The sequence below is a fragment of the Rutidosis leptorrhynchoides genome, chromosome 8, assembly GCF_046630445.1.
Source record: "Rutidosis leptorrhynchoides isolate AG116_Rl617_1_P2 chromosome 8, CSIRO_AGI_Rlap_v1, whole genome shotgun sequence".
In the NCBI taxonomy this organism is placed as follows: Eukaryota; Viridiplantae; Streptophyta; class Magnoliopsida; order Asterales; family Asteraceae; genus Rutidosis; species Rutidosis leptorrhynchoides.
The window spans coordinates 86,215,645-86,226,715 of NC_092340.1; positions in this window are offsets into that span (position 1 = coordinate 86,215,645).

Below are 11,071 nucleotides of genomic sequence, written 5' to 3' on the forward strand. Positions count from 1 at the left end.
TTAAATAGTAATATATATATATTGTTTGAAAACTCTTTAAATTAGTAGTATGAAAATATATATAATACTTTGTTAATATACTTAATGAGATATTTAATTATCATATTTTCAAGTTAAATACATATAAATCCATATATATACACAATAATTAAACAATTAAATAATTAAATCAAGTTATGACGTTCGTGAATCGTCAGAATAAAAGGGTGACCAAAAGCTTGTGTAAAACTCTTTTTGGAGGTTCAAGATTTATTAAAATTCATTGCTTATCAAGTCGGAATTATATAAAGATTAAGTTTAAATTTGATCGGAAATTTCCGAGTCGTCACACGTTGTGGGGTAATTCTAAGATTATATATACCGATTATTGGACTGTTAGACATTTCAGACTATTTTGGACTACTAACAAATGACTACTAACATAAAAATGTTAAAAATTAATTCTATGAACTTGTTTTATTTTATTCACATGTCGTATTATTATCTGAATCATTATTATTGTTATAGGTTCGTGAATCCAAGGACGACGACCATATTTTTAATAAGCTGAAAACTTATTATTAATATACTTTTACTACCGTGAGTATATAGTCCAATTTTTAAACTCTAAAAAGATTTTGGGATGAGAATACGTGCATTTTATATTTTACGCCATGGACACAAGTACTTGAAATATATTCTACGTTGAGATGTACCACATTGCATATCTTCCCTAACAGCTTGGTAACTAATATTTACATGTTGTAAGAACATGTAAGCGCGAATCCTATTGATAGATCTATCGGGTTTGACAACCCTAACCGGGGCTAGTTGCTCTAGTATCGTAAACGGTTGCATAGTACTTAGTTTTTACTACACTTGGTACAGTGTAGGGAGATTTCATAATAAAAGGAATATGCTACATTAATGGTTAAGTATGGTTACCGAAGCGCTCAACAACTTATAGAATATCATTATTGAAATGTTTGTAACTATGAAATCTTGTGGTCTATATTTATATCGATGCTAACTTTAAACCTATATGTAACGACCCGACTTTTTCGACTTGCTTTTATGCCTTGTATTTTAGCGAAACTGCGTTTTTGTGCGTACTGTGTTACTCTATTACTCCGGAACCTTGGCACACGTGTTTTATATTCATATTTACCCTAAAACATGCCTTGGTATATGTGGAATGCTTAACTTGTCCATTGGATGCTTTATAACCGTTAGTGTTACTTGTCGTTACGAATAAAACGCGGACTGCGCGCACGTTTGACTTTTGTCAGAACCGGAACTTTTGGACTGCGAAATATTAATTATTATTTTATATTAATAATTACCTGGGCTTTTGGATGCTTAATTTTATTTATTTAATTGCTAAAGCCCAATAGTTAGTCTTGTTGGACTTTCTACCTTGTTGGGCTCAAGCCCACCCTAATCTAGCTTGTGACCCAATTAATTAACCCAAGTATTATTACTAGTGGCCCATAATAATAAATAAATAATAAATTAATTAATTAATGAGTCATACTAGCATAATGGATAAGGATTATCTAATTGTCACATGGGATTCTAGCATTAGTACACACTTTAGACAACCATTATCCATAAAGCAAATTTGTGTCCCCTCCCTCCCCTCTCAAAAATCACGGCCAAGATGGCCTTTGCCATGTCACCAATCCTTGTCAATTTTCTTGCTTATAAATACTAGCCCTTTGCCTCTCATTTCAACACTTGATCATTTTGATTTTTCACACACTTGTTCTTTCTTTCTTTCCTTACTTGTAAGTTTTCTTTTTCTTCCTCTTTTCCTTTAATATTTTCGTGCATCATCATCATTCATCTATGGAGATCAAGTTCTTTTTAGCTTTGATCTTACTTATATCTTGATGATTCAAGCATGAATCTTTCAAGAACATGGAAGATTCAAGATTTCTAGCTTGAATCTTCATATCTTTTGTAGATTTACTTCTTTTATAATTTAATCTTTCTATTTTGTGATAAAGATTCAAACTTTTGTTTGTAATCTTCATGCATCTTCAAGATCCAAGCTTTATGCTTCAAGATCTTCAAGAATAATTAAGATGCAAGCTTTCTAGCTTGAATCTTCATATCTTTTTGTTAGATCTAAGTTCTTTTAGCTTTGATTATGTTGTTTTGTGAAAAAGATTCAAACTTTTGTTTGTAATCTTCATGTATCTTCAAGAACTAAGCTTTATGCTTCAAGATCTTCAATAACACTTAAAGGTTCAAGCCTTCTAGCTTTGCAACCTTGTAACTTGTGTGAAATGGATCCAAGCTCTCTAGCTTAGGGTTCCATCACCTCTTTTGACTTGGATTGTGCTTATACTTATTGAAATGATGTAAAGTTTGTAGCTTTAGTTGTTATTGTGAATTGAAATTGTGTTAAGACTAAGGATATGATGTAACCTTGGTTCATCATCCATCTAAGACTCATGAATGAGTTGTGTTCTTACTTGGTCTTAACATATTGTGTATTGATGGTGAATCTTGGTCAAAAGTGATGCTAAACCATCAACGAGTTGTACACTTGAAGCTACAAGCATCAAGGATGAGAACCGTGATGAGCATCAAGCACCAAGATCCCCACCGGAGCACTTACCTACTGTTTTTTGTATCTGATCACACCACCTGGGCTATTAGAAAGTTGATTTTCAGTTAGTTCGGTTCGAGTAGATGATTTTCCGTTTAGGCCTCGTCTTAATCTGAGTTACGGTTTAGGATTTATGGCCCTCCGATAGTCACTACACCCTATTAACGTTGTGCTGAAATTTCTGACCTACTCGCACTTAAACCGTCGCCACGGTCAAACAAAGACGAGTTAGGTTCTGAAAATTGGTCAGCTGTTAGGGGACTCATATACGGAGCCATGGCCACTGACTATGCGTCTTTTCGATTTACGTAGAGGTCGTAGCATCTGACCGAAGTCAGCCTATTGTTTCGATCTCTATTCTTGTCGAACTTACTTAGCTTTTATGATGATGAATGATGATGATGATGACACTTAAACTTATTTTATGCACTATTAGAATTTATAAAGACAACCTACTGACCTAGTAACCTTTGATTTAGGTTGATGACCTTTCGGACCGACTTACTACTTGCGTACTTTCATTACCGACTTTACCGCTTTTATCACTGTGAGTTATAGCATCCCTTTTTACCACTTTTACTATTTTTGGGACTGAGAATACATGCGCTTTTTACGTTTTACATTTTAGGTACGAGTACTTAAACTTTATATGTGTGTGGGTTATACAACGGCATAAATATTCCCTTTAGCACGGTAACGTTTAGTCATTGGTTTTTGAACCGGTGAACGCGAATCTTAGATATGGATCCATAGGGTTTGACATCCCCACTCGGGCTAGTCGCGCTAGCATTTAACGGGTGTTTAATACTTCGTGAACATACGCACTCGCCAAGTGTACTTTCAAGGGGTTATAACGTTAAGTCTAGTTACAGGGTGCCCACGGTTATACATATACTTTTCATACTGTTCGTAGCTTATGTTAATTTCAAACAATGGCTTTGTAACGACCTTAGGGTCAAATAATTATGTTTATGCTCCTATTCATAGGATGCACGCTATCTTTTATAAAAACGTTATCTTTTATGAATGCAAATCGGTTTTAAAACAACATATAGTGTTTGACCCTGTAATGATCATGTTGATTGATGATCCGTACACGATGGTTTTGTACGGGGCGTCACATTTGGTATCAGAGCATTGGTTGTAGGGAATTAGGTTGCATTAGTGAGTCTAGACTGACCCGAGTAGGATTCACTAATAGGACTAATCTACAACTTGCTAGTTTACTTGTTTCTGCAAAACTTACTGCATGCTTTTGTCTACTTTCTCAGCTGTATGATCTTACTGCATGCTATTGCTTATCTTTACTGCCGTGCAAACTTGCTGTATGCTTATTTCCGCTATTGCATGATTACAATCTACTTCTGCATGTTATTTCTGTTTAGCACTATTGTTATTGCCATGCTAGGTTGCTATAGTGACTAATACATGCTTGCTTATGACTTACTGATATGGAAAAGTTATTTTCCTTGTTCAGATGTCGGATATTCCACCTGTCATCATTTTGGGCAGCGATTCAGACTCCTCAGACACTTCACCTGCCACTGTTGCCAACCCTCCGATACCGTCGACGACACCCTCCAGTGACCTTGGCACTTCATCCTCCGGAACCAGCAGCCATACACCTGTACCAGTGGTTACCGCAGTCGGAGCCCAGGACCCTCCAGAAATTCCAGCACCAGTTGCCCTGGTACCTCAGGAGCCACAGCCCCGCCCTGGTGGTGTTGTGATTCCCACAGAATTCGGGGAAGGTCCATTCCATAATCATTTACGCATGTGGTGCCGACGCACTCCTGATGGACGTCATGTGCCGATTCTGCCCGGCAGATACCGACAGATGATGGCCGCCCGAGGACAGCCAGTACAGCCACCCGTGCAGCCACTCCCAGCTGATTCATCATCTGACAACTCATCCACAGACGACTCTAGTGATGATAACTCTGACGAGGAGGACCTTGATGATACACCTGTGCAGCCACCCTCCACCCCGCCGAAGAAGCGGTACCGTTTCGATGGCACCGTCATTCTGGGGATCAACGGAGGACGAGCATTCACTGACGCACATGGCCAGCGTTGTAGGGTTACCGGCTGTAAGCGGGTTATGCCTTACCCTGCTGATCCGTTCGTGCGTAAGCCTTACCGCCGTGCAGCATCTACCTCTGGAGCCGGACCATCTGCACCACTAGCACCATCTGCACCAGTAGCACCGCCTGCTCTGCCAGCCCCTCCCTCTGTTGAGGAACTGGAAAGGGAGGTAGAGATCCTCTGTTCTCGGGTGACTGAACTCGAGGAGCAGATGTCCCATGTGTTGGACATCCTTTACCCACCGTCACTATAGAGCTTTGTAGTAGGTTTCATTTTGTAATCTCGTTTGTAGTTCCATGTTTTCTTTATGTAATGTGCGAACTTATGCGAATGTATGCAACTCTTTATTAATGAATGGAACTTTGTATTGTTAAATTCTTGCACAGTGTTCTATCTACATTACTGTATGTTGGTTTTGCGGTATTTATACCTGGTTGCGTTACTATATTGGCATGCGTTGTGTTGTTTCCCTGTTTACTATATACTGTATTATTGTATGTTGTATGCTGGATTTTGACTTAAGTCAAAACTTTTGTTTCGAAGGGCAATGGCAAACACACGAACAACACCCACAGCAGCTCAAATCGAAGAGATGATTAATGAAGGAGTCGTCGCAGCCTTGGCGGAAATGAACCCTCAAGCTGAACCACCGCCGGTTATCCAACCCGTTCGAAACGGGTGCACCTACAAGGAATTCCAGAGCTGTAAACCACATAACTTCAGCAGAACTGAGGGGCTGTTGGTCTCACAAAATGGTTTGAAAAGCTTGAATCAGTATTCCGAGTCAGCAACTATTCCGAGTCCAACAAAACCAAATTTGCTTCCTGCACGCTATCTGATGGCGCCCTCACGTGGTGGAACACTATGGCACATGCACAAGGTATTGATGAGGCGTATGCTACGCTATGGGAGGAGTTCAAAGCGGCTATGATTGATGAGTATTGTCCGAGAACTGAGATACAAAAGATGGAAATGGAGTTTATGCAATTGAAGGCTGTTGGCAACGATCTCGATGGTTACAATCGGAGGTCTCTTGAGTTAACTCTAATGTGTCCTACCATGGTCACCCCGGAATTCAAGCGTATGGAGAGATACTTTTGGGGACTCCCTAAGTCCATCAAGGGTAATGTCACCTCGTCCAAGCCACCGAATGTTCCCGAAGCAGTGCGCATGGCGCATACACTCATGAATAAGATTATCATCGATGAACCGGAGAAGTCCAAGTCTGAAGCGGGTAGTAGTGACAAGCGAAAGTGGGATAACAGTAAGGGGAGGACCTATGATCAAACCCCCGCTAAGAGACACAACAACGGTGGAAACCCCAACCCCGGCACAAGCTCCAACCCGAACTACAAAGGTACCCTACCGCAATGCAAGAGGTGTTACAAACACCACACAGGGTATTGTAATGTTGTTTGTGAGAAGTGCCAACGGTCTAGGCATATAGGTATGGATTGCAAGGTCACTACTTTGAATACAAGGGCAAACCCCACCGGGCCGAAGAAGTGCTACGGATGCGGAAAGACGGGCCACTTCAAGAATGAGTGTCCCAACAAGTGAAAAGACGGCGGACCACCGCGAGGTAGAGCTTTTAATGTTAATGCAAGGGATGCACGCGAGAACCCCGGCTTGGTGACATGTATATTCACTATCAACAACCTTTTAGCTTCTGTCCTATTTGATACTGGTGCCGATAGAAGTTATGTATGTAGACACTTTTGTGATAAGATAAATTGGTCATTAGTTCCTTTAAAAGAAAGTATGCTAGTTGAGGTAGCCAATGGGAAACTTGAGAAAGTTGACCAAATTGGCCGAGGAGCTATTATTAACATAGCTGGCGTGGATTTCGAAATTGACTTGATACCCATCAAATTGGGAAGCTTTGACGTGATTGTCGACATGGACTGGTTGACTAAAGTAAGGGCCGATGTTATCTGTGGAGATAAAGCTCTTCATATACCACAAGGAGATGGTGAGCCACTGGTTATATACGGAGAGAGATGTAGTTTGAAACTGGACCTCATTAGTTGTATGAAAGCACAGAAGATCATGAAAAAAGTACGTCTTGCTGTTTTAGCACACGTGAAGGTTTTAGAAACAGAAGAGAAGAGTGTGAATGATGTGCGAATCGTGAATGAATTCCGCGACGTCTTTCCCGAAGAACTGCCTGGATTACCGCCACCGAGAGCCGTGGAGTTCCAGATCGATCTAGTGCCGGGAGCTGCGCCCGTAGCTCGTGCGCCTTATCGTCTGGCACCTTCAGAACTGCAAGAGTTGCAGAGTCAACTGCAGGAATTGCTCGACCGAGGGTTTATCCAACCGAGCTCGTCGCCTTGGGGCGCACCTGTTTTATTCATAAAGAAGAAGGATGGATCCTTCCGCATGTGTATCGACTACACGAACTCAACAAATTGACGATCAAGAATCGATATCCTCTTCCCCGAATTGACGATCTTTTTGATCAGCTGCAAGGATCAAGCGTTTATTCTAAGATCGATTTGCGATCAGGTTATCACCAATTAAGGGTGAAGGAGAGTGATGTGATGAAGACTGCGTTTAGAACCCGCTATGGTCATTATGAGTTTCTCGTGATGCCATTCGGTTTAACCAACGCACCTGCTGTATTCATAGACCTCATGAATCGTGTCTGCAAGCCTTATCTGGATAAATTCGTTATCGTCTTCATAGATGATATCCTCATCTACTCCAAGAGCGAAGAAGAACATGAGCAACATCTTCGGTTAGTGCTCGAACTCTTGAGACAAGAGCAGCTTTATGCCAAATTCTCCAAGTGTGAATTTTGGCTGAAGGAAGTCCAATTTCTGGGTCATATTGTGAGTGATCAAGGTATCAAAGTTGATCCCGTCAAGATCAAGGCTATCAGCATGTGGGAAACCCCCACTACTCCGACTCACATCCTCCAATTTCTAGGTCTTGCCGGTTATTACCGAAGGTTCATTGAAGGTTTCTCTTTGATTTCACGTCCTTTGACTGCGTTAACTCATAAAGGGAAGAAGTTTGTTTGGAAAAAAGAACAAGAAGCAGCATTTCAAACCCTAAAGCAGAAGTTAACCACCGCACCTATCTTATCTCTTCCCGAAGGCAGTGACGACTTTGTTGTGTACTGCGATGCTTCAAAGAATGGTTTTGGTTGTGTGTTGATGCAAAGAACGAAGGTCATTACCTATGCATATCGTCAACTGAAGGTCCACGAGCGAAACTACACTACTCACGATCTCGAACTTGGAGCCGTTGTCTTCGCATTGAAGCTGTTGAGACACTATCTTTATGGAACAAAGAGTACTATCTTTACCGATCACAAGAGTCTCCAACACATCTTCGAACAGAAGCAACAGAACATGAGACAGCGTCGATGGATTGAGACGCTAAACGACTACGATTGTGAACTTCGCTACCATCCGGGCAAGGCCAATGTTGTAGCTGACGCATTAAGTCGAAAGGAGAGGACAGTGTAGCGACCCCGACAAATCGTCAAGTGACGGCGTCGACTACGTGGGTCCCATTACCTGGTCATAAGTCTTTATGACAATGTTTGACCAAAATATGTCACCCTCATTTCAAAATAAAGATTGTTTTCAAAGTTTACAAGAATTGTTCAACCAAAAGTTAAGTTACAAGGTTATAAGTACATTTGAAATCTAGGCGACACGGTTTAAAGTAAAGTCAAAAGACGCTCCAAGTAATGCATGTATACTCGACATCCAATGCAAGTATCAAATAGTGAGCGGAAGCATGTATCACATATCGTGCAAGACCTTAGAAAAACATAGAAATCTGTCAACGAAAACGTTGGTGAAATCATAGGTTTAAGTAAGTAAGTGAGTAAAAGTAAGTAAGTCGAACCACAAGGTTTGCAAAGTTGAAATAATAGTAATACATTCTAAAAGTTAATATTCACGAGCACCCAATTATCAAAGCTTAACATTCCATCCATTGTATACCCCATCCATAGTGCTAGAACAAACACTGATTCTCGAAAATATATTTCATCCGTAGACGGTAGCGAACCGTCAAAGATGAGGGTTGTCAAACCCATATGGCCATATAACATAAGTTCTCGCTTACACCCGTCAAGTGTAACTAATGATAATCGAATTGAGGCTTTTTGTTCTAAACTCGTATGTAGAATGTTTGTTTTCCCGTTCTTGTGTTCACTTAGTTCAAAAGAATCGTTTATGTTTTCTCATCCCAAATATAAGTTCAAAAAGAGTAAAAGTGGGACTATGATCTCACCTTTGATTGCAAGAGTGAAATAGTACTTCAACAAGTAAACGTGCAAAGAACAATGCTAGTCTCGACCTAAACAATTAGGTTGTATCAATAACGATAGTCACGAAGGGTCAAAGATGTTCAATTAGTCCTATGGCTCGTTACGACTCGATTATGTAGCATGTGAAATCAAATTGTCAAGTTTCATGCAAGGTACAAGTATATAAACAAGTAAGGAGGGTTGCATAATCATTTGGTTAAGTTTGACAAAAAGTCAAACTTTGGTCGGTCAAAGTCAACAAAAAGTCAACACGTTCGGGTCGGGTCCCGGACAAATTTTCTATGCTAATTATTCATATACAAGTATATTAAAACAAGTTTCATGTGAATCGGAGGTCGGTAACTAGTCAAACATTTCGCGTGAATTGGGACCAAGAGGTCAGAATCTGTCCAGCATAATCTGCGCGCCGCGCGGGTAAGGGGCGCGCCGCGCCACCACCTGTACAGACATTTTTCTGTTTTGCAAAACTATGCACGAGCCAAAATCAATTTTAACACAAAACTTGACCCGCAAACACTTATAACGCCTATCATACATCGTTGGAAAGGTATTTTGACGAGGAATGCAACTAAACACATATCATCAATCAAACTTGCACTTAAAACAACCAAAAACCGCAATTAATGTTCCATAATCAATGCATACAAGTCAAAATTGCAATTTAATGATTTGGCAACCAAATTACATGAACGATATGCCGTTTCGAAGGTAATTAAGCATACAACACAACCTAACACTTACAAGTAACATTAACAAGCATTTAATGCATCAAAAATTCAATTTACTTCTATCAAACCCTAACCCAAAGTCACAAATTCAACAATCTTGCATATGAAACTAATCCATGTCAACCTACATACCAATTTGAAGCTAGTGATGTTAGGAACACAATTAAAACGTGAACTTTCATCATCCAACAACATATGAACACCTAAAACTCAAGATTAAGCAAGCATTCTTTCAATATGAACTAGTTACACCAAAATAGCAAGAACAAGCATACAAAACACATAATCAAACTAGACTTGAGCCATAGACACTAATTAACAACTTTATAACTCAAAAATCTCAAGAACACATAAAATTAGTGATTTTAGAAAGTTACCCAAATGAGATGAAGTTGGTATCAAATTGAAGAGGATGAAGAGAGGATTCCAAATATGTATTTTGTTTTGGTTGAAGCTTCCAAATCCGAATTTAGATGATGATTCTTTGTAGTGGTGTTTGAGAGAAAATTGGAAAGTATAGAAAGAAAATGGAAATGAAAATGAAAAGGAAAATGGGGAGGTGGGTGTTGACTAGTCAAGCTAGTCACATCTTTGCTCCAATGGCGAAACTAGTCCCTCGCGTTCGGTTGCGGGTGCGTGAATTGACCAAACGAATTATTTTAAATTACACGGAAGTACGTGAGATATTAAAAATCCGATAACGAGAATATTTAAAATGTTACTTAACAAAGGATACGAATCTAGATATGAAGGGTATTATTTAAAAAGAAAAAGACGGGCGTTAAAATAATTTAACGGAAAAATGCGGGATGTTACATTATCCACACCTCAAAAGAAATTTCGTCCCGAAATTTAGTTGGAAAATAATAATCGATGCCTCTCACTCGAGACCGGAGATGTCAATGCTATGAATAAGTGAAGGTACGTCCTTGAGTGTTCTCATGACTTTGGATTTTTACGATCCCCGGTTTCAACTGGTTTTCCTATGAAGAGAAGTTTGTCTTCAATAGTTGGTGCATTTAGAAGAATTGCACGTTCCTGTTCCGCAGGACACGTTTCTATGTTTGTTACACGAAATGTAAGGTAAACGGAAACTTAATTGAGTCGGAAGTTCTAAACGGTAGGAAGCGGTTCCAATACGCCCCAAGGTTTCAAAAGGTTCAATATTGCGGCTATAGCCTTTCTCGATTTCCCAAAATGGATTACACCTTTCCAAGGTGCGGTTTCTCAATATTACGCGGTTACACACTGGGATTTGTGAGGTTTTCATCTAAGTTTGGTATAACTCTTTTGGCGACTACGGATCGTCTCGAGCCCTCCTCGGATTTGAATGATTTCAATTGTTGTTTCTTGATGGAGTTCAGATTTCGG